General features: G+C 44.8%; 1 protein-coding gene across 4 annotated transcripts in view; it reads right to left on the bottom strand.

Moving 5' to 3' along the window:
- c5h8orf34 (chromosome 5 C8orf34 homolog) overlaps positions 1–25601 on the bottom strand; it is a 567297-nt gene that overhangs the window by 368637 nt on the left and 173059 nt on the right. The window contains exon 1 of one of the 4 annotated variants that reach the window (XM_068031963.1): positions 22630–22698. The exons of the other annotated variants lie outside the window; for them this stretch is intronic. The gene's annotated coding sequence lies outside the window, so the exon portion shown is untranslated. Of the gene's footprint in view, positions 1–22629; positions 22699–25601 lie in introns of those variants that run through there. 4 annotated transcript variants of the gene reach the window in all.

The following is a 25601-nucleotide window of genomic DNA, read 5'->3' as shown; positions in this document are numbered from 1 at the left end:
TTGTAGTAAAAGACAAAGCATTAGTCCAGAGAGAGTGTTAATGACAGAATAATGAACAGCTCTGTCCAAAAGCAACAACATGAAAAAACAAGTTAAAGACAAGCACATAGTTAAAAATAAAACAAAATTTAAAAAATATATAGAAATAAAAATAAAGAATGGCAGTCATGCTCTGAAATTGTTGAATTCAATGTTGAGTCCAAAAGGTTGTGGAGTGCCTAATCAGAAGAGGAGGTGCTGTTCCTTGAGCTTACTTTGAGCTTCGCTGGGACATTGCAGCAGGCCGAGGACAGAAATGTGGGCATGACAGCAGGGTAGGGTGGTGAATTAAAATGGCAACCAACCAGAAGCTCGGGGTTATGCTTGCGGACTAAGCGGAGGTGTTCTGCAAAGCAGTCACCCTACCTGCATTTGGTCTCCCCAAATTGGAGGCGACCACATTGTGAGCAGTGAATACAATATACTAAATTGAAAGAAGTACAAGTAAATCACTGCTTCACATGGAAGGAGGATCTGGGGCCTTGGATGGTGAGGAGAGAGGAGATAAAAAGGCAGGTATTACACCTCCTGCGATTGTATGGGAAGGTGCCATGGGAATGGGACGAGGTGTAGGGGGTGATGGAGGAGTGGACCAGGGTGTAGCAGAGGGTGTCCCTTTGGAATACTGACAGGGAGGGGAGGGGAAGATGTATTTGGTGATGGAATCATGCTGGAGGTGGTGGAAATGGTGAAGAATGATCCTTTGGATGTGGAGGCTGGTGGGGTAGCAAATGAGGACAAGGGGAACCCTGTCTGGGAGGGAGGGGATGGGGTGAGGGCAGAAGTGTGGGAAATGGGTTGGAGACAATTGAAGGCCCTGTTAACCACTATGGGGGTGAGTCCCTGGTTAGTAACAAGGGAGACATATCAAAAGCGCTGTTGTGGAAGGTTGCATCATCAGAACAGATGCATTCGAGATGGAGAAACTGAGAGAATGGAATGGAGTCTTTACAGAAGGCAGGGTGTGAGGAAGTGTAGTCGAGGTAGTTTTGGGAGTCAGTGAGCTTATAATGAATATTAGTAGACAGCCTATCCCCAGAGACGGACACAGAGAAATTGAGAAAGAGAAGTGTCCGAGATGGACCATGTGAAGGTGAGAGAAGGGTGGAAATTGGAAGCAATGTTTTCCAGTTCGGGATGAGAGCAGGAAATGGCACCGATACAGTCATCAATGTACCAGAAAAATAGTTGGGGAAGGGGGCCTGAGTAGGACTGGAACAAGGAATGATTGAAATACCCCACAAAAAGACAGGCATAACTAGGACCTATGTGAGTACCCATAGCAACACCTTTTATTTTTTGAAGTTACATTCATGTCACACAAGTGCCAGGCAATGACCATCTCAAACAAGAGAGAATCTAACCATCTCCCCTTGACATTCAATGGCATTACGATCGCTGAATCTCCCCACTATCAATATCCTGGGGGTTACTATTGACCAAAAACTGAACTGGACCAGCCACATAAATATTGTGACTACAAGAGCAAGTCAGAGGCTGGGAATTTTGCAGGAACTCACCTCCTGACTCCCCAATGCCTGTCCACCATCTACAAGGCACAAGTCAGGAGTGTGATGGAATATTCTCCACTTGCCTTGGTGAGTGCAGCTCCAATGACACTCAAGAAGCTCGACACCATCCAGCACAAAGCAGCCCGCTTGATTGGCACCCGATCCACCACCTTCAACATTCACTCCCTTCATCACCGACGCACAGCGGCAGCAGTGTGTACCATCTACAAGATGCACTGCAGCAACTTACTTGGACTCCTTCGACAGCATTTTCCAAACCCGTTACCTCTACCACCTAGAAGGACAAGGGTAGCAGATGCATGGGAACACCACCACTTGCAAGATCCCCTCCAAGCCCCGCACCAACCTGACTTGGAACTATATTGCTGTTCCTTCATTGTCGCTGGGTCAAAATCCTTGAATTGCCTTCCTAACAGCACTGTTGGTGTACCTACACCCCAAAGACTGCAGCAGTTCAAGAATGGAGCTCACCACCACCTTCTCAAGGGCAATTAGGAATGGGCAATAAATGCTGGCCTAGCCAGCGACGCCCACATCCCATGAACAAAATTTTAAAAAGTACAGTTCATAAGGGACCTTCTATAAAAGAAAAAATAGGATGCACTTGGATTGAATATAATGCTAAGCATTCAGTGCCAACACAGTGAGACCACTACTAATGTACAATTACACACTACTTAACTCATGCAGCTTCATTTTCCAGGCTGATTATTTAGCATTACTTGCTGGCTCAACTGATTTGAAAATAGTTACATAAAGATGCAAAAGAAATAAAACTAATCAGATATGGCTGTTTAATTAGGGCAACAGCAAATATATATAAATTCTTATAAAGCAAAATAAAGCTGTCACTGTTTCATGTCTCATTGATAATTTCTTAGAGAATGACTAAAGTAGACACCATCTTCAAATCAGGATTGGTCATGATAAATAATTCCTTTATTTTGCACTGTACTGAACCCTTATGCCATGGTGAGTTATGCACATTTTGATGAAAACAGACAGTGTACTTTCACAGCCTGCAATCACCCAAGACAAAACATACTGTAATCTATCTCAGTAAAACTTGACACTGACTGCTAAGAAGCAAAGGTAGCAAATTACAAGGTGATTTCAAGTCTCTCAAGATAATTTTATCCCTTTGTTTTTATTGTTTTTAAAGGAGATAACATGGTTATATATTCCCCATTGGAAGTATTTTCTAAGAACCATGGTTTCACACAGTGCAAAAGGTATTGTTAACGTGCAAAGGTACCAGCTCATACAGAATACCTACAGCTATGCACTAAATCAGAGGTTCCCAAACTGGGGTGGGGGGGTGGGGTGGGGGGGAGCATGTTTCCCTGAAGGGGATGGGGGAGGGGAAGTCATGCTGAAGTTATCATGGGGGAAAGGGATGGTGGTGGTGGGCAGTTGGGGGACAGGTTAGCCAAGAACAAGAGTCACAGATGCAGTCTCACATAACAACAACAAATTGTTAACAAAATTTGACGCCATCTCACATAATGAGATATTAGGACAGGTGACCAAAAGCTTGGTCAAAGAGGTAGCTTTTAGGGGGCATCTTAAAGGAGGAGAGAGAGGGAGAGGGGTGAAAAAGGTTTAGGGAGGGAATTCCAGAGTCTAGGACCTAGGTGGCTAAAGGCATGGCTGCCAAAGGTGGAGCAAGAGGTTAGAACTGGAGGAACGCAGAGATCTCAGAGTGTTGTAGGGTTGGAGGAGGTTACAGAGATAGAGAAAATACAGAGATAGCCAGATGACATACATTGTGGGGTGATCTCTGCACAGCACAGGATGTTTGAAACCTCACTGTTTCTCTAGAAGCGGACACTTGATCTATTAGAGCTGTTCCGGTGCTACAGCAATTGATTCCATGCACCAGATATGGGCAATGACTGCTCCACTATACTGTATTGTTCCATAAAACACCCCCTCTGGCTATGTGAGGTTGCATCAGTTAAAGTGAAAGACATTTCATCTGACTGCTACATCAGTGTTCCGTACCATTCACAACTCCTCAGATGTGAAGCAGTTTTAACAGCATAGAGGATGAGGAATTTCAGGTAATATTGGCCAGAAAGCTGTCATCTAAGGGGCAATGCTGGACAGTTCAAGGGAATAGTGTAATGGTGGAGAATTGGGCAGCCAGCAGAGGGAGTCAGGACTCAGAGGTACAAGGATACATAAAGGATCATATTAACTTCTGGGTAGTCGACAAACAGACATGCAAACCTGTCACCAAGGAGGTGCTGCAAGAGGCCCAGTTCATTTTCACAGCCGGGTTCATTATGATAGATACACCAAGCTATCCACCCAGATGCGCCAGTTCATTGGGTTCTGGCTGGTGAATATCGAGTGACCCTTTCAGCGGCCCAGATGAGCACTTCTCACCAGGTTTGACTGAGCACTGTGTCGCTAGTGGACGTTCTATTCAGTAAGCCATTAAAACAGCTTCAACATCTTATGTACTTCATAGGGCTCCGATTTCCATGCATTTTGAGGTTCCCACCTAAGTAAGGTGGGTGCTTTAACCACCCAAGAAAACAGCCTGTTAAAATGGCTACAGGGCTATAATAGAGTACTAAGATTCCAACTATCCAGTGGGTGAGAAGATAGCAGATTACAAGAATAGGAGACAGGTAGTAATTGGAGAATTGATAGTCAGAAATAGACACAGCCTTTATTGCAGTTGTGACTGGGAGTCACGAATGGTACTTTGCTTCCCTGGTGCCAAGATGAAGAGCATCACAGAATAGTTTGAAAAGCTTCTGGGAAGGGAGGGGAGAGTGGATGAAAGTCATAGTGCATGTGGAACCAATGTCATTGATAGGAGTATATTTGAAGTCTTTCACATGGAATTTAGGAGTTAGCCACTGGATTGAAAAACAAATCCACAAGGACAGTAATCTCTGGATTGCCTCCTGTGCCAGATTCTGGCAGATTAAGGAGAGGAAGATTAGCAAGGTCAATGCAGAGCTGCAGTGTTGGGAGGAGATGTTCCTGTCCTTGGAGCACTGGAACGAGCTCTGGAAGAAGGGACTATGACATTCAGGCCTTCACCTGAACTGGAGCGGCACCAAGATCTTTGTGGAGAGGGTAAGTAAAGCAATGCAGTGAGGCAGAATTTAAATAATATAGCAGTTGTGGGGAAAAAGGATGTTTGAAACGAGAGAGGGATAGCAGGTTGAATAAAACTGTTGAAATAGAGGCGGCAGGCTTTGCTGAAATAAATTTGAGAAAATATTGTTTCAGAAGAAAGAAATTAACAGGCTCTGAGTCTCTGAGAGATAAATGCACTGTTGGAGCAGGACCAAGGGCCTTCAAAAGATCAAACTCTTTTTTCCAGATTTTCTCATGAGTTAATTATCAAAAATGCAGTCAGGATTAACTGATTTGTATGTGAATGCTCAAAGCCTTCAAAATAAAATTGTTAAAAGTATCAGTAACTATGGAGAGATATGACATAGTAGCTACAATGGAGATGTGGCTTAGGTTTGGGCAAGACTGGTACTCAAATTTCTGATTATAACATTCTCAGGAGACTTAGGAAAGGGACAAAAAGGGACTGGGATAGCTGTATTAATCAAAAATGTAATTACTGCACTGGAACATAAGGGGCCATAATTTGCTGTGGTAGGTCATCTAATGGTGTCCAAAGTTAATTAGACTGGCCCTTGCAAGGTTAGGTTCTTACATTTTGTGCATGGCAATTTTCTGAAATTGCAAGCTGATAATGTCACAATAAGGGAAACTGGGCATCAGGGCCCTGAAAGAACATGGCAACCAGTCAGATTGAAGAATTGTGAAATTAACTGAAAAAGGACAAAAAAGGAAGTGTAAATTAGAGTGGGTGAATTCAATGTCAAATCAGGTGCAGAAAGAGAAATAGAGAGAAAAACAAAGAATGGATTAGGAGAGAGAGAACAAAAAGAGATAGAAAAGTAAAAGAATCTGAATTAAAAGTTTGGCATTTATAAAATCTTCAACAATTAAAACCTGAAGGAATGAGATGCCACACTTGGAAGAGATCATTTTCAGTGCCATAGTGGTTGATTGGCAGTAACTAAGGCTGAAATTAAATAATTGACAGGAGGAGGTGGCTCCAAAATACCACCATCCTCAATGATAGGGGAGCTCAGCACATCAGTGCAAAAGATAAGGCTGAAGCATTTGCAACAATCTTCAGCCAGAATTACTGAGTGGATGATCCATCTCGGTCTCCTCCTGAAGTCCCCGACATCACATTTGCCAGTGTTCAGCCAATTCGATTCACTCCACGTGTTAACAAGAAACGACTGAACACACTGGATACTGTAAAAGCTATGGGCCCTGACAGCATTCCAGCAATAGTACTGAAGACCTGTCCTTCTAGGATAGAGGTCGCTGGTTTGGAAGGTGCTGCCTGAGTAGCCTTGATGCGTTTCTGCAGTGCATCTTGTAGATGGTACACACTGCTGCCACTGTGCACCAGTAGTGGAGGAAATGAATATTTGTGAATGGGATGCCAATCAAGCGGGTTGCTTTGTCCTTGATGGTGTCAAGCTTCTTGAGTATTGTTGGAGCTGCACCCATCCAGGCAAGTGGAGAGTATTCCATCACACACCTGACTTGTACCTTGTAGATGGTGGACAGGCTTTGGGGAGTCAGGAGGTGAGTTACTCGCCGCAGGATTCCTAGCCTTTGACCTGCTCTTGTAGCCACAGTATTTATATGGCTACTCCAGTTCAGTTTCTGGTCAATGGTAACCTCCAAGATGTTGATAGTGGGGGATTCAGCGATCATAATGCCATTGAATGTCATGGGGTGATGGTTAGATTCTCTCTTGTTGGCGATGGTCATTGCCTGGCTCTTGTGTGGTGCGAATGTTACTTGCCACTTATCAACCCAAGCCTGGATACTGTCTAGGTCTTGTTGCATTTCTACACGGACTGTTTCAGTATCTGAGGCGTCACGAATGGTGCTGAACATTGTGCAATCATCAGCGAACATCCCCACTTCTGACCTTATGATTGAAGGAAGGTCATTGATGAAGCAGCTGTTTGGGCCTAGTACACTACCCTGAGGAACTCCTGCACTCCTGCAGTAATGTCCTGGGACTGCGATGATTCACCTCCAAGAACCACAACCATCTTCCTTTGCACTAGGTACGTTTAGTAATTCGTAGTGTTGTAGATTGCTGCTTTAATCGTTATCCTCAATAGTAATTCATAGTGGTGTTGCAGGAAATCAGGTTTTGTGCTTAAGTTGTGGATTGATTGCAGCTTTAATCCCTGTAGTGCAAATATTAGGAAGCCACAAATCACTACTGTGATTAAAGCTGAAAAAAAATCCAAAATGAACTTCTGGCAGCAGGAAATAACTCACCAGCTCTACTAGTAGCTACCACAATACTACTGATAATAACATACAACTACTATAAACTCATAAAATATTAGAATTATAGAGTCATAGAGTTATACAGCACAGAAGCAGGCCCTTCAGCCCATCGTGTCTGTGCTGGCCATCAAGCACCTAACTATTCTAATCCCATTTTCCAGCACTTGGCCCGTAGCCTTGCATGTTATGATGTTTCAAGTGCTCATCTAAATACCTCTTAAATGTTGTGAGGGTTCCTGCCTCTACCACCCCTTCAGGCAGTGTGTTCCAGATTTCAACCACCCTCTGGGTGAAAACATTTTTCCTCAAATCCCCTCTAAACCTCCTGCCCCTTACCTAAAATCTATGCCCCCTGGTTATTGACACTTCCGCTAAGGGAAAAAGTCTCTTCCTATCTAACCTATCAATGTACCTCATAATTTTGTAATCACATCCTTGCTGTAGTGTGGTGTCCAGAACTGTACACATTACTCCAGCTGTGGCCTAACTAGCATTTTATACAGCTCCATCATAAGCTCCCTGCTCTTATATTCTGTGCCTCAGCTAATAAAGGCAAGTATCCCATATGTCTTCCGATCCACCTTATCTACCTGTGCTGCTGCCGTCAGTGATCTATGGACAAGTACACCAAGGTCCCTCTGACCCTCTGTACTTCCTAGGATCCTACCATCCGTTGTATATTCCCTTGCCTTGTTAGTCCTCCCAAATGCATCACCTCACACTTCTCAGGATTAAATTCCATTTGCCACTGCTCTGCCCATCCTACCAGCCCATCTATATCGTCCTGTAATCTAAGGCTTTCCTCCTCACTATTTACGACACCACCAATTTTCGTGTCATCTGCGAACTTACTTATCATACCTCCTATATTCACGTCTAAATCATTAATGTACACTACAAACAGCAAGGGTCCCAGCACCGATCCCTGTGGTACACCACTGGTCACAGGCTTCTACTCGCAAAAACAACTCTCGACCAATACCCTCTGTTTCCTGCCACTAAGTCAATTTTGGTTCCAATTTGCCAAATTGCCCTGGATCCCAAGGGCTCTTACCTTCTTAACCAATCTCCCCTGCGGGACCTTATCAAAAGCCTTACTGATGTCCATGTAGACTACATCAACTGCTTAGTTGTAATCAAAGCACCAATCTGCAGCGCACTGTCGGCAATGCTGGTACCGGCACCCGAGGACGTCGCTCACCTCCCGAAGGACGCGGATGAGCTTTCCAGGCGTCGATGGTGGGAACTGAGGAAATGGCTTATTACTTGCATCCCCTTTCCCCCCCTTTCCCTTTCCACCCCCCTTCCCCATCACCCCCCCTTCCCCATCCCAGCTCCACTCTCTCAGCTCACCCCCCCACCGCACCCCACTCTCCCCTCACAACCCCTTCCCAGCCCTCCCCTCGCACCATCTTCCCCCTGCACCCCCTACCCCTGCAACCCCCCCTACCCGCTTGCAGCCCCCTTCTCAGCTCCCCCTCGTACCCCCTTCCCTCCACCCCTCCCCCTCGCACCCCCTCCTCCCACCGGCATCCTCCTACACCTGTGTAGGGGCCCTAACAACCCCACTGCCTTGTGGGCATCTCGGGAGAGATCAAGGCTAAGGGAGTAAACCCTAACAGAAAATCCGGAGCGGAACCCCGTAGGCAGTCATGTGTCACCTTTGGCATGTTTCCGGCAGTTCCTGCAGTGCTCTGCACTCCTTTGGACCCCACCAGAAAGGCCGAGAGGGAAGTTTTGACAATTGGGCAACTCTCAACCTCCATACATTCGCCCAGGCAAGCGCCATGGAGAGGTCACTCCATGGTTGCCTCACAGCGACTGAAACAACACGGAAGGCAGCAGTTACGGGTTATAAGTCCAGCTCAATTGGCGTAGAGATTGGGCGCCACGGGTTGCCTTTGTCGGTGGGAGAGGTCATCGCACCTCACTGGACAGCTACCGCCCGCCTCAAACCGGGCAGCCCCCGGTCAATAAGGTTCTGTCCCGCCACGGTCCACCTGCTTCAATGGGTGCTTGGAGCTCAGGGTCATTGCCCGAAAAGTGGACTGCAACACAGCACCAAACAACATGAAAAAAGGAAAGAAGGTACCAGCCCTTCGCTTTGCAAGCTGGAACATCAGAACTATGTGTCCTGGCCTGTCGGAAGACCTTACACAAACCAACGATTCTCGGAAGACCGCCATCAATAACAACGAGCTCAGTCGATTCAATGTAGACATTGCAGCTCTTCAGGAGACACGCCTCCCCGCGAGTGGATCTCTAGCAGAGCAAGACTACACCTTCTTCTGGCAGGGTAGGGATCCTGAAGAACCAAGACAGCATGGAGTGGGCTTCGCCATCAGAAACTCCTTGCTCAGCATGATTAGAATTAGAATTAGAACATTACACCGCAGTACAGGCCCTTCGGCCCTCGATGTTGCACCGACCTGTGAAACCATCTGACCTACACTATTCCATTTTCATCCATATGTCTATCCAATGAACACTTAAATGCCCTTAAAGTTGGCGAATCTACTACTGCTGCAGGCAGGGCGTTCCACGCCCCTACTACTCTCTGAGTAAAGAAACTACCTCTCACATCTGTCCTATATCTATCACCCCTCAACTTGAAGCTATGTCCCCTCGTGTTTGCCATCACCATCCGAGGAAAAAGACGCTCACTATCCACCCTATCTAACCCTCTGATTATCTTATATGTCTCTATTAAGTCACCTCTCCTCCTCCTTCTCTCCAACGAAAACAACCTCAAGTCCCTCAGCCTTTCCTCGTAAGACCTTCCCTCCATACCAGGCAACATCCTAGTAAATCTCCTCTGCACCCTTTCCATAGCTTCCACATCCTTCCTACAATGCGGTGACCAGAACTGCACGCAATACTCCAGGTGCGGTCTCACCAGAGTTTTGTACATGACCTCGTGGCTCCGAAACTCGATCCCCCTACTAATAAAAGCTAACACACCATATGCCTTCTTCACAGCCCTATTAACCTGGGTAGCAACCTTCAGGGATTTATGCACCTGGACACCAAGATCTCTCTGTTCAACTACACTACCAAGAATCTTCCCATTAGCCCAGTACTCTGCATTCCTGTTACTCCTTCCAAAGTGAATCACCTCGCACTTTTCCGCATTAAACTCCATTTGCCATCTCTCAGCCCAGCTCTGCAGCCTATCTATGTCCCTCTGTACCCTACAACATCCTTCGGCACTATCCACAACTCCACCGACCTTAGTGTCATCTGCAAATTTACTAACCCACCCTTCTACACCCTCTTCCAGGTCATTTATAAAAATGACAAACAGCAGTGGCCCCAAAACAGATCCTTGCGGTACACCACTAGTAACTAAACTCCAGGATGACCATTTGCCATCAACCACCACCCTCTGTCTTCTTTCAGCCAGCCAATTTCTGATCCAAAGCTCTAAATCACCTTCAACCCCATACTTCCGTATTTTCTGCAATAGCCTACCGTGGGGAACCTTATCAAACGCCTTACTGAAATCCATATACACCACATCCACTGCTTTACCCTCATCCACCTGTTTGGTCACCTTCTCGAAAAACTCAATAAGGTTTGTGAGGCACGACCTACCCGTCACAAAACCGTGCTGACTATCGCTAATGAACTTATTCTTTTCAAGATGATTATAAATCCTGTCTCTTATAACCTTTTCCAACATTTTACCCACAACCAAAGTAAGGCTCACAGGTCTATAATTACCAGGGCTGTCTCTACTCCCCTTCTTGAACAAGGGGACAACATTTGCTATCCTCCAGTCTTCCGGCACTATTCCTGTCGACAATGACGACATAAAGATCAAGGACAAAGGCTCTGCAATCTCCTCCCTGGCTTCCCAGAGAATCCTAGGATAAATCCCATCTGGCCCAGGGGACTTATCTATTTCCACACTTTCCAAAATTGATAACACCTCCTCCTTGTGAACCTCAATCCCATCTAGCCTAGTAGCCTGAATCTCAGTATTCTCCTCGACAACATTTTCTTTCTCCACTGTAAATACTGACGCAAAATATTCATTTAATACTTCCCCTATCTCCTCTGATTCCACACACAACTTCCCACTACTATCCTTGATTGGCCCTAATCTAACTCTGGTCATTCTTTTATTCCTGATATACCTATAGAAAGCCTTAGGGTTTTCCCTGATCCTATCCGCCAATGACTTCTCGTGTCCTCTCCTTGCTCTTCTTAGCTCTCCCTTTAGATCCTTCCTGGCTAGCTTGTTGCTCTCAAGCGCCCTAACTGAGCCTTCACGTCTCATCCTAACATAAGCCTTCTTCTTCCTCTTGACAAGCGCTTCAACTTCTTTAGTAAACCACGACTCCCTAGCTCGACAACTTCCTCCCTGCCTCACAGGTACATACTTATCAAGGACACGCAGTAGCTGCTCCTTGAATAAGCTCCACATTTCGATTGTGCCCATCCCCTGCAGTTTCCTTCCCCATCCTACGCATCCTAGATCTTGCCTAATCGCATCATAATTTCCTTTCCTCCAGCTATAATTCTTGCCCTGCGGTATATACCTGTCCCTGCCCATCACTAAGGTAAACCTAACCGAATTGTGATCACTATCACCAAAGTGCTCACCTACATCTAAATCTAACCCCTGGCCGGGTTCATTACCCAGTACCAAATCCAATGTGGCATCGCCCCTGGTTGGCCTGTCTGCATACTGTGTCAGAAAACCCTCCTGCACACACTGGACAAAAACTGACCCATCTAAAGTACTCGAACTATAGTATTTCCAGTCAATATTTGGAAAGTTAAAGTCCCCCATAACAACTACCCTGTTACTCTCGCTCCTGTCGAGAATCATCTTTGCTATCCTTTCCTCTACATCTCTGGAACTATTCGGAGGTCTATAGAAAACTCCCAACAGGGTGACCTCTTCTCTCCTGTTTCTAACCTCGGCCCATACTACCTCAGTAGACGAGTCCTCAAACGTCCTTTCTGCCGCCGTAATACTCTCCTTGATTAACAATGCCACACCCCCCCCTCTTTTACCATCTTCTCTGTTCTTACTGAAACATCTAAATCCCGGAACCTGCAACATCCATTCCTGCCCCTGCTCTACCCATGTCTCCGAAATGGCCACTACATCGAGATCCCAGGTACCAACCCATGCTGCAAGCTTACCCACCTTATTCCGGATGCTCCTGGCGTTGAAGTAGACACACTTTAAACCAGGTTCTTGCTTGCCAGTGCCCTCTTGCGTCCTTGGAAACCTATCCCTGACCTCACTACTCTCAACATCCTGTACACTGGAACTACAATTTAGGTTCCCATCCCCCTGCTGAATTAGTTTAAACCCCCCCGAAGACCACTAGCAAATCTCGCCCCCAGGATATTGGTACCCCTCTGGTTCAGGTGAAGACCATCCTGTTTTAAGAGGTCCCACCTACCCCAGAAAGAGCCCCAATTATACAGGAAACCAAAAACCTCCCTCCTACACCATCCCTGCAGCCACGTGTTCAACTCCTCTCTCTCCCTATTCTTCGCTTCGCTAGCATGTGGCACGGGCAACAACCCAGAGATAACAACTCTGTTTGTTCTCGCTCTAAGCTTCCACCCTAGCTCCCTGAATTTCTGCCTTAAATCCCCATCTCTCTTCCTACCTATGTCGTTGGTGCCTATGTGGACCACGACTTGGGGCTTCTCCCCCTCCCCCTTAAGGATCCCAAAAACACGATCCGAGACATCACGAACCCTGGCACCTGGGAGGCAACACACCAACCGTGAGTCTCTCTCGTTCCCACAGAACCTCCTATCTGTTCCCCTAACTATGGAGTCCCCAATGACTAATGTTCTGCTCCTCTTCCCCCTTCCCTTCTGAGCAACAGGGACAGACTCTGTGCCAGATACCTGTACCCCATTGCTTACCCCTGGTAAGTCGTCCCCCATATATTTGGGTGGTGGCTGTACCCGAGACACTACATGTGTAGTGCCATTTGATGGCAAATGTTCATCCTGGAGTTTAGTTACTAGTGGTGTACCGCAAGGATCTGTTTTGGGGCCACTGCTGTTTGTCATTTTTATAAATGACCTGGATGAGGGTGTAGAAGGGTGGGTTAGTAAATTTGCGGATGACACGAAGGTCGGTGGAGTTGTGGATAGTGCCGAAGGATGTTGTAGGTTACAGAGGGACATAGATAGGCTGCAGAGCTGGGCTGAGAGATGGCAAATGGAGTTTAATGCGGAAAAGTGTGAGGTGATTCACTTTGGAAGGAGCAACAGGAATGCAGAGTACTGGGCTAATGGGAAGATTCTTGGTAGTGTAGATGAGCAGAGAAATCTTGGTGTCCAGGTACATAAATCCCTGAAAGTTGCCACCCAGGTTAATAGGGCTGTGAAGAAGGCATATGGTGTGTTAGCTTTTATTAGTAGGGGGATCGAGTTTCGGAGCCACGAGGTCATGCTGCAGCTGTCCAAAACTCTGGTGCGGCCGCACCTGGAGTATTGCGTGCAGTTCTGGTCACCGCATTATAGGAAGGATGTGGAAGCTTTGGAAAGGGTGCAGAGGAGATTTACTAGGATGTTGCCTGGTATGGAGGGAAGGTCTTACGAGGAAAGGCTGAGGGACTTGAGGTTGTTTTCATTTGAGAGAAGGAGGAGGAGAGGTGACTTAATAGAGACATATAAGATAATCAGAGGGTTAGATAGGGTGGATAGTGAGAGTCTTTTTCCTCGGATAGTGATGGCAAACACGAGGGGACATAGCTTTAAGTTGAGGGGTGATAGATATAGGACAGATGTTCGAGGTAGTTTCTTTACTCAGAGAGTAGTAGGGGCGTGGGACGCCCTGCCTGCAACAGTAGTAGACTCGTCAACTTTAAGGCCATTTAAGTGGTCTTTGGATAGACATATGGATGAAAATGGAACAGTGTAGGTCAGATGGTTTCACAGGTTGGCGCAACATCGAGGGCCGAAGGGCCTGTACTGCGCTGTAATGTTCTATGTTCTATACATTTGTCTTCACCAATCTTTTTCTCTTCACATACCTATAGAAACTTTTACAGTCAGTTTTTATGTTCCCCGCAAACTTGCTCTCGTACTCTATTTTCCTCTTCTTAATCAATCCCTTGGTTCTCCTTTGCTAAATTCTAAACTGCTCCCAATCCTCAAGTCTGTTGTTTTTCCTGGCAAATTTATATACCTCTTCCTTGGATCTAATGCTATCTCTAATTTGTAAGCCATGCTTTGGCTACCTTTCCTGTTTTACTTTTGCGCCAGACAGGAATAAACAATTGTTGCAGTTCATCCATGTGCTCTTTAAATGTTTGCCATTGCCTATCCACTGTCATCCCTTTAAGTAACGTTTCCCAATCCGTCATGGCCACCTCGCACCTCATACCTTCGTAGTTTCCTTTATTAAGATTCAGGACACCAGTCTCAGAAACAACTACGTGACTCTCCATCTTGATGAAGAATTCTATCATATTATGGTCACTTGTCCCCAAGGGGTCTCGCACCACTAGATTGTCAATTATTCCTCTCTTATTACACAATATCCAGTCTAGGATGGCCAGTTCTCTAGTTGGTTCCTCAATGTATTGGTCCAGGAAACCATCCCATATACACTCCAAGAATTCCTCCTCTATGGCATTGTGACTAATTTGATTTGCCCAATCTATATGCGGATTAAAATCACCCATTATTACAGATGTCCTTTTATTGCATGCATCTTTAATTTCCTGTTTAATGCCATTCCCAACATCACCACTACAGTTTGGGGGTCTCTCTACAACTCCCACCAATGTTTTTTGTCCCTTAGTGTTTCTCAGCTCTACCCATACAGATTCCACAGCGTCAGAGCTAATATCTTTCCTCACTGTTGCATTATTTTCCTCTTTAACCAGCAATGCAACTCCACCGCCTTTTGCTTTTTGTCTGTCCTTCCTAAATACTGAATACCCCTGGATGTTCATTTCCCATCCCTGGTCGCCCTGCAGCCATGTCTCTGTAATCCCGACTACATCATACCTGTTTACATCTATTTGTGCGATTAATTCATCCACTTTATTGCGAATGCTCCGCACGTTAAGGCACAAAGCCTTAAGGCTTATCTTTTTAACATTACTTGTCCCCTTCCCACTATTTTTCACTGTGGCCCTGTTTGATTCTGGCCCTTGATTTCTCTGCCTATCACTTTTCTTATTCCCCTTACTGTCTTTTGTTCTTGTCTTTGATCCCTCCTCCTCTGAATCCTTGCAAAGGTTCCCATCCCCTGCCATTTTAGTTTAAACCCTCCCCTACCACTCTGGCAAATATTCCCCCTAGGACATCAGTCCCGGTCCTGCCCAGGTGTAACCCGTCCAGTTTGTACTGGTCCCACCTCCCCCAGAACCGGTCACAATGTCCCAGGAATCTAAAACCCTCCCCCCACACCATCTCTTCAGCCACGTATTCATCCAATATATCCTGCTATCTCTACTCTGACTTAGCACGTTGCACTGGTAGTAATCCTGAGGACCTTTGAGGTCCTACTTTTCAACTTACTTCCTAGCTCCCTATATTCTGCTTTTAGGACCTCATCCTTTTTTTTTACCTATGTCATTTGTACCAATGTGTACCACGACCATTGGGTGTTCACCCTCCCCCTTCAGAATGTCCTGTAACTGCTCTGAGACATCCTTGACCCAAGCATCAGGGAGGCAACATACCATCCTGAAGTCTCTTTTGCAGCCACAGAAACACCTATCTATTCCCCTTACAATTGAATCCCCTATAACGATTGCATTCCCACACTTTTTACTTCTCCCCTGTGCAGCAGAGCCAACCATGGTGTAATGAATTTGGCTGTTGCTGCTTTCCACTGAGAGGCCATTCCCCCCAGCAGTTTATCTGTTTTGCAGGGGAATAGCCACAGGAGATTCCTGAACTGCCTGCCTGGTCCTCTTGCTCTGCCTGGTGGTCACCCATTCCCCTCCTGCCTGTGGGGTCTGAGCCTGTGGTGTGACCATCTCTCTATACGTGCTATCCATAATACTTTCTGCCTCTTGGATGCTCCACAGTGTCCCCAGCTGCCGCTCCAGCTCCGAAACCCGGGCTTCCAGGAGCTGCAGCTGGATACATTTCCTGCACACATGCTGGTCCCAGGCACTGGAAATGTTCGTGGCTTCCAACATGGAGCACGAGAAGCACACCAAGTCTTTGAGCTCTCCTGCCATGACATAACCCTTTAAATTAAATTAAACCTTCTGGAAGATCTTAATGTCCAATAATATCAGTTACTCTAGGGCCCTTCTTCCCTGGTCCTCGTTACTACAGAACTCCCTAAAAAAAAACACTACTTAGTATATTTGAAATAAACTTTAAACTTTTCTTAACTGAGATACTTACCCAGCTCCTTTAGAGTATTCCCTAACAGCAGTGACTCACCAACCAATCACCTTGCAGCTCTCCTGTGACGTCATTGTTGGCCTTTTTTTTTCAAAACTCCGGCGCGCTTGAAGAGGTCTGACTGCTCTCCACTCCTGAAGGGAAGTGAAGGGCCCAAGCCTCGCGCTGGATTTATCCGCTCCCGGTTCTGGTTGTTTCCACACAGGTCCGACTGCTCTCTATTCCTGAAGGTAAGTGAAGGCCCCGAGCCTCGCGCTGGATTTATCCGCTCCCCGTTCTGGTTGTTTCCACACAGGTCCGACTGCTCTCTATTCCTGAAGGTAAGTGAAGGCCCCGAGCCTCACGCTGGATTTATCCGTTCCCAGTTCTGGTTGTTTCCACACAGGTCCGACGGCTCTCCGCTCCTGAAGGTAAGTGATACCTGACGACCTCCTTGCGGGCTCTGGGAGGGCCCTCATGATTGGGCACCCTGTGCCCCACAAAGGGCCCCCACAGCAGCATGGGCTTTTCCCCCTAAAACAACACCCCCCAACCATACATTCCGACACCCACCTTCCTTGCCAGGGCCCAGTCGATTGTCCTCAGCGAGGACTGCCCCACTCGCCTGTTTCAGACCTGTGTCCATGCTGTCTCACCTCGCTGAATGCAGTCCCACCGTTCCCGTTGATGCTGCTGGGACTGGCCCTCTGATTGGTCAGCAGCTCTTAGAGGCAGGACTTTCTGCCTCAAAAAAGGTCAATTAAGGGCCTGGGCCACGCAAAATTACAGAGTGGCTTCCAGGCCCGGCAGAGGCGGGCTCACCCCTTATGTTTTTGCCGGTGGGTGGGGCCACCGCCACAAGGTAAAATTCCAGCTAGTTTTTAAAAGAAAGTGTCTTGAAAGGAAAGGGTGCCAGTACCTCTTGTTTTTTTTCCTGAACTTGGTGGTGACAGTGGGGGTTGGGGTGGAATGGGCAATAAGTTACAAACGACTGCCAATTTACAGGGAAACAATTGCTATTTAATTGACTTCCAATATTCATAAGAATAATTGGCCACTAATTAGCATTGGATGGGCCTATTTATAGAAATTAGACTTGATGACCTTAAGTAAAGTATTACAATGTGCATAACATGGTATAACCTATCTATCATCACAGCACAGTGTAACTGGTGACTTACCATGAGCAACACCACAGGAGATCTGCTAGTGCACATAAAATTATGCAAATAAAATGCCCAGTGCACCTCAAAGAGTTTTCCAACATGGAATAATTGGCTAATGCCAAAAAAAAGCCCAGACTGCATGTCTCACCAATTAAGAGATGGAAGACAACATTAATTTCTAACAAAATTACTAATTAATAAAATAAAGGAAAGGATTTGCATTTATATAGTGCCTTTTCCCTATTTCAGGACATTCCAAAGCATTTTACAGCTAAATGAGGCACTTTTGAAGTGTAGTCACTGTTGTTGTGTTGGGAAATAAATTCAGTCATTTTTTTTTGTGGTAAACAAAATATTGTAAAAAAGAAATGCCTTTTACTTCACCTCTAAGTAGCTTGTACTGACCATCTTAATTAACCTTTAACCATTTTGGCTCAGTGCCTGGCAGTCCAACTGGGTCTTCTGTCAGAAGAAACATCTATCCTGTCTGCGATGCTGCACTCATGACACTTGTCAGGTGCAGTCTATGAAGAGAACATTCATCATTTAGTTCTCATCCATGACTGACTTTTTGAGGGAAGCAAATAAGTGTGCATGTAAACTACAATCCTTCCCAAAATGTTATCAGAATTAAACACATCTCAAGATGTCTAATTTTCCTTTATTTTGTTGAATGGATATTCTCAGTTTTAAATTTCTACAAACTTTATTTAGTTCAGATAGTGCGAGAATGGATAAGAGATATTGTTGTGGCTTCCAATACTAATAGGATGTCTGACTTATGCTGCTCATGCGAATCAGTCACATTGCCAGTCACAAATTCACAAAAGTATCAGACATGTAGGTTGGCAGCTAACTTCCTGTTGTGGGACATCAGAAATGTATGTGCATCTGGCACCTGATTTTCCACTTTTGGGAAGCCAAGTAATGCCTATAAAACAGATACTACAGAGCCAGGTTTCTCGCCTAGGACCTCTCTGTGACTTAAGCCAAAGATGATATCTTTATCAAGTAAATGTCCTCAGGACTGCACTGTTGCAGCTCAATATATGGCCTTTTCCAGTCATAGAATGATAAGTAGCCTTCAAGCTTTATAATTAAAACACTGCTCACTCCCCTTTTCCTGTGGCAAGCAGACAGAAATGTACAATAAATGTTCCTGTGAGACAATGCAGGAATGTGAAAGACTATTCATCTCATCCAGTATGTCCTGCCATACCTAAAAAGCTCATTTCATCTTCCTTCTGCCTTACTGTCAAAACCTCTCTAAGTACCTGTTTGGTTGTAAAGGTAAAACACACTAACCAACAATCCTTAGATAATGTCACAAAGAAGTCCTAAAATGACATTATATAGTTAATTAAAACTGTGCATATTCCTGAGAGTCTGGGCTCCCACATTTCTCCCTCAATAAAACACACTCTTGAGCAGCTTTATTTCTGGTGTAATGCTACAATTGTTTGCCCCCCCATTTTTTTTTACCAACTCTATAATTTGTTTTTAAGCTTTGTTGTTCAAATTACAATATTTGAACAACAAAAACTTGCACCTCATAACATGTAGCAGTGTCTGCTAACCAATGAATTTTTGGCAATGGATGCCATTGAAATCATACTAAAATAGCTTAACTACTGCAAAATTAAGCTGTGTGCATGTTAATATTTACATATTAGTTTCTTTGCATTCCACTGCCTGCATGTTTAGAATGATATGGGGTAATTTTAAACCCACTTTCCCTTCAGATAGGCAGTTAAAATTGATCAGGTGACTCACCCACCGTGGCCCTGCTCTCTTCCCACAGTCTTTAATGTTATCCTGCCCTTCTGAGCAGGCGGTGAGGGCAGCAAACAAAAACACAATGGGCCCTCCTTTAAGTTTGCCAATTGGGCTGTTTACATCATTAGGATCCAAATGCTATTTTAACTGGTGGCCTGACCAAGGGACTCATTGTCAGGTGAACCTAGCGGGACGATAATTGAGGACAAGAACAGGCCTAAAAAAGTAATTTTCAAAAAAACTTTTATTTACTTTTTTAATCCTCTGGGTCTGACAAGGAAAGTTTAGGCTTCACCTGCCTGGGCGCCCTCACATCCCACCCTCCCACCTCTCAATTGTGATGCCCTCTTGTAAGGTCCTCCCCATGATTTACTTGAATGCCTTACCCCCACTGGCCTTATGCCACCCAACATTCTGCTCCCACTTGCCAACCAACTGTCATTTGCCAGCAGCTTTTGGTGAACAACTGACTGGGGGCAACTAATATTGCATATAATCACAATTCCTTTACATATAAAGTGTTTATGTTGATGGTCAGTGTTTTCAGAGCTCCACCACTTTCAGCATTTGCTGACAAAAATCAACATGGACTGTTCCTCTCTCCGCTCAGCACCAATCCTACTGTTGACAGTGCTGATTCCAACCTGTGCATACTTGAGGTGGAAATTCTCACACGAATAGGCATTTCTGGTTATAGAGTACTATGGCTGGAATTACTTCAAGCTGCAGGACTTTGGTAACAATGGTTCTGAGGGGAGAAGGAAGGGATAAGGAATTGATAGCAGCAGAGGGCAGAGAGGAGGGAGAAAAGAGAACAGAAGCTGGAGGGCAAGAGGGTACAGCTGGGAATAGAGCGTTGGGGTGACGGCAAAAGGAAAGTGTCAACATTGAGCGACAGTACAAACTGGTGGGTGGACAATGCTATTTGGAACTGAAGGATGGGGGGGTGGTGGGGTCTTAAAGAATGTGTGAAGCAATTGGGAAAGAATGAATTGTAGATGAAGAGGAAGAGCCCCATATTCAATCGGATGGAGGAGGGAAAGAGGGGGCCTTCCTCAGCTCAGGTCTAATAATACTCTTCACATATAATTCTCAAAAACCTTCCAAAAAAGAACTAACAATTATATCCCTCAGAAAAATGTGAGCAAGCCTACAAACATGATGGCATATTTCTGCATTCTCTTCCTCATTATGTTGATTCCTAGATCTGCTGCTCTCTCCTCATGCCTTTAAAGTCATTTTTCTCCAGTGTCTTACTGTGCTCCTATTGTTTTCATAGGCATCATGCTCTCGCCAGCTAGCACACAGTGTTGCTACATAAGAGATATTAGAAATTATATGTGAGGAATATTACTGGACCTGAGCTGAGTAAGGCCCCCAAGTCACCCTACTTCTCTAGCTGCAGAATTTGGAGGGTTCTTTCCTCATAGGGATTCAAAGACGAATAGTTGCAAGATTTCCCTCGAGTCGAAATATACTCATAGCTGTTATGGGCAGCCTTTTCCTGTAAGCTATAAATTCTAAAAAACATATTTGATGGAATCCCCACTCAACTGTCCACCTTGTTCATGAACATGCAGTCATGAAGAAACACCAAGGAAGAATTAACTCTTGCCAGTACCCATCATGAGGACATATATTAAAAGAAAGTAACACTTGGGTATTCTTTCATTAGCAATCTTCACAAGTTTAGAAAACCTCTTGGACATCTGTTCCCATAACTTATGTACATTGGAGACTAGGTTGACTTGATCCATCATCCCTAGCCAGGATCTTGATTGGGAGCGCTCCAGAGCTCCAAAGAGGGCAATATCTCAATCTGCATCATCTGCTCAAATTGCATTTTCATAGCTACATCCTCAAAAATGGCAGTCCTGCTCCTCTCTTTACCTGCTGTCATAGTTCAAGTGCTGTCTGAAAGGGGAAATCTGCAGTTCATTCTTAGCTGTGAGCTGATTCAATCATTAAGCATCCTGCAACTCCAGAGCACACTCTGAGCATCTGTCAATTGGCTCAATATTTTCAACTGCAGTCTGTCCATTTCTCATCTCAAATGTGGGCAAATGGCAATGGAAAATCTGGTGGGGAACTTGTGCAACCATTTTCCCACCTCATTCAATTTCAGGCATGCCTTTAAATAACCGTCCAGCACCCCTGTCCAAAATAAGCCAGAAAGAACTTAAATATGCAAATCAGGATCTGTTGGATGCACATTGCAATTTCCATGGAGAAATGCGCGCTTATAATTATTTATATATATCTATATACAAACATATACACACACCATCCACAAACGTTCACTCCCTCCACCACAGTGGCAGCAGTGTGTACCATCTACAAGATTCACTGCAGCAACGCACCAAGGCTCCTTAGACAGCACCTTCCAAACCCGTGACCTCTACCACCTAGAAGGACAAGAGCAGCAGATGCATGGGAACACCACCACCTGCAAGTTCCCGTCCAAGTCACACACCATCCTGACTTGGAACTATATCACCGTTCCTTCACTGTCGCTGGGTCAAAATCCTGGAACTCCCTTCCTAACAGCACTGTGGGTGTACCTACCTCACATGGACTGCAGCGGTTCAAGAAGGCAGCTCACCACCACCTTCTCAAGGGTAATTAGGGATGGACAATAAATGCTGGCCCGGCCAGTGATGCCCACATCCCATGAATGAATAAAAAAAAACAGAGGTATATATTACAAAACACACAAACATATTTCCATTTGAAAGAAAAACACAGTGTATTTTATATCATGTTTTACATGTATATTGATTGACCTATTGATACAACAAAGAGATATTAGTTTATTAGTCTCTGAGGAGAGTGTCTCCTTCAGTCCATCACAAATTAATCAAATTCAAAGTGGCAGAGTCGTAAAGTCTAGTAAGTATCCACATCGCACGTGACACTTCATTGTTATAATTGTATGGTTTGATTGAATCTCCGAGTACAGATTTAGGTCAGAATAATTTATATATTTTGATTGATATCAAAGAAGGTAATTATAGCTAGCTGATTCTTGTGCACAGAAGTTTCATAACCCCTTCAATTGTCTGTCAGTACCACTAGTCATTCTTTTGAATGGCATTCACATCTTTATGTAAGTTCATGGTGCAGCTCCTCAACTATCAAACAACTAAAATATAGAATAATAGTTTTCATATTTCATTCTGCACATATAGGGCTGGATTTTACAGACCTCATATGTTGGGTTTCGTGGTGGGTGGGGGGTGGGGGGGCGGAAAATGCCTCGGGGAGAGGGCTACCACGCACCCTGGCCTGGCCTGATATTGCCGGCGGTGGCGAGGCCTCATGGCAGCCCCCTCGCCAATCGGCAATGGGGCCCCCATTTGCATAATCAAATAAATGTAAATGAATGCATTAGTTATGCTTACATCCCCGCCTGAGTTCCTGCTCCGATCTTCGGCCTAGTGGCCGGTACTCCTGCGACTTCAGATCCCTGTCCAGGGCAACTAGGCGGAACACTTGCGGGGAGGAGGGGAGGAAGTAAGTTTCTCAGTGCGGCGGTGGGTGGGGTGGGGGGGGGGGGCGAGGTGATACGGGGTCAAAGTAACATCATTGGTGTAGGGGATGGTGGAAAGGGTTTAAGGTTAAAGTTTATGCACTTTTTTTGAGGTGGGGGAGGTCTGGTGGACAGGTAAATATTTTGGGGGTGGCGAGGGCAAGTAATTAATTTATTTGTTATTGGGGGAGAGGGGCAGAAGAAATGTCTATTTATTTTTATGTCCTTAGGCTTTAAATATTTAAATTTAATGGTAGGGCTCAAAGCCTTTTAAAAATGGCATCAGCGCCTGCGTACTGGCAGCTGACACCATTGCCGGGGACTGATAGCCAGCCCTCTCCATGTGATCGGGGGAGCGGCCCGTCCCAGCTATTTAAATGAGCCACCGCGCTTAGGATCGCTGTCCGCCCGTGACGTGTGGCCTGTGCGGGTGGACTGCCATTGTACGGTGGGCTTATAAAATTCAGCCCACAGTAAGTAATTCATTTTTGACTGTGATCCTGTGAAATGTATTCCATCTCGCAGTTAATAGTTCCGAATTTCATCTTAGCTCAGACCAAACCGTTCAGATGTAGTGCTATAGCAAAAACCCTTTAGTAACTGTCACGCACATGAGAAGTGCAATGATATGACTATCATGGGTTAACTCTGAAGAGTTATGAAAAACTGACTTTGTTTTTTAAAAAAAATTAACCTTTATTTTAAAAAGTGAACAATGGTCCAAAATGGCCACTAAAGAAAAAGGGATTGGCCTTTTATGTATTCAAACTGTCTGACAAAGACAACGGACAAATCTTCAAAGTTAAGAGGTGTCAATTGAACCCATCCTACATCTATCCTAATACATTCCAGAATTGAATGTCTTCTTCTGAAACAAAGGATGTTTGAAGTAGCCACGTCCTGGGCCATTGTGCAATCACCATGGGGAAGCGACCAGAATAGTTCCTAACACATGGTGAGAGATAACAGCTTTATCTTTAAAAAAAGGCAGCCAGAAAGAGAGAGGGAGAGAAAGAAAGAAGCAACATGTGTGTTCTTGTGCTTGTGTTCCAGCCAAGCCAGAAAGTGCATGCCCTGCTGCAGAACCAGACATCCACATTATACAACAGTGAAAGCTAGAAGTAACCCACCGTCTTCAATGGAACGTTCAATCAAGAGAGAAATCTACAATCATCTCAGGCCTGCATCCATGGAGAACTTGATTTCCAAGAGAATCAAACAGATTTATCGTAACCTTCCTCCTCCACCATCCCCCCCACTAAAAGTCACCTTCCTTTTTCCCTTCTCTATCTGTCTCTTGTGTGTGTGGGTGCGAGCGAATGCGTGAGTGGATGTGGTTATGATGATTTCGGCATAAGGCACATTGATCAATAAACAATTGACTTTCTGTTTATAAAACCTACAGGAAAACCTGTCGCTGTCTGTTTAGTTGAAAAATAAAATGCCAAGGGGCTAAACTCTAATACAAATGCACTTGCTGTGGTCAGGTATGGAGTTATACAGTGGGAACCACCCATGTCACAGCACGTGTTCGAAACAGTAACAAGCATAAGGCCTGAAATAGTGTGATTACCCTACTGGAATGGATTCTTGCAATTTGGGGGTCTCTGGTTTTTACAGAGGGAAGTAAAATGGTGTATATCAATGGAAAAAATCTGATAGAAGTATGGGAATCTTCACAAAGAGCTTTGGCCGACTTTTCACTTTCAAAAAAGATTATATCCTCCCAGTGAAGGAATATGCCTGTTAAGTAACCTCCAGGAAAACCGGATCACTCAGTAAAATGCATGAAGACCAATTGCCTTGATAAAAGGCCTGTTCCATACTAAAGTTCGCGGACTACAGAAGGAGGCTTTTGTTAAATTCACAGGATTATGATTGGAAGAGCACAAGAATTCCACTGAAGAAGTTTCACACACAATTTTCTTCTCTTCTCTTTAGAACTTGTTTCACGATCCAAAACTCTTGAATTGCACACAGAAATTCCATGCAAATCTACTCATCAGCCAAACTAGGATTGCTGGAATGTGCAACAGGTTTTGGGAAATTGTAATGCACTAATTCCATGTGTTTTTTCCAGCTACCAACAACCACCATAATGATTTATACTTGCTATATAATAGCTACAAACTCCTCAAGGGACTCAGTTTAAACAGTACCTGGGATAATTACTTTTTTTCATTCTAATGCTGCAATTGTATCCTTAAATAGTGGTGCCATTCATTTCTGCTTTGCATTTTTCCTATCTCTTCTGAACTTAAAGACAGAAATATTTTGTTCCCAGTGTCGCTCCAATTGAAGACAAGTTTCTGTCAAACATATCAGATCACAGCCTTCATGTTCTAATCAGGTTCAAGTTCAGTCAGGATATTCTGCTGACAGCAATGTGAAAAAGGCAGACTATCTATTGAATAATGCCAACAAACCCCATGTAAGCCCTGGTCTGTTTCAATGCGGGTGTTATGACCAGGTGAGAAGGGGTCTAGGTGTTCCCTCTCAGCCTTTAGCTGGTTTAACTGGAACAGGGTTTAATTGTTAAACATTGTGATTTTAGCTCCCCCTTCAGTGAATCCTTGTTCACTGCTCCAATTGTAAGGCAAAGAAAGCAAACAGGTTTCCTTAGATTTAAACAAGAAAAGTCGAAGTTTATTAATCTTAAACTCTAATCCGGTTAACAACTACAAATATACGACGTGCCTATGCTAGTATGCATACGCGATAAACACACATGCAGATAGAGACAGAAAATTTAGAAGGAATAAAGGGGAAAGGTTTGAGGCAATATCTGGTAGTTACAATCCTTTAAGTTCAATCTTTGGTTACCAGTTAGTCTTGAAATTCGTT

The sequence above is a fragment of the Heterodontus francisci genome, chromosome 5 (assembly GCF_036365525.1).
Source record: "Heterodontus francisci isolate sHetFra1 chromosome 5, sHetFra1.hap1, whole genome shotgun sequence".
NCBI lineage: Eukaryota > Metazoa > Chordata > Chondrichthyes > Heterodontiformes > Heterodontidae > Heterodontus > Heterodontus francisci.
This window is presented reverse-complemented; position numbering and strand designations above follow the sequence as displayed.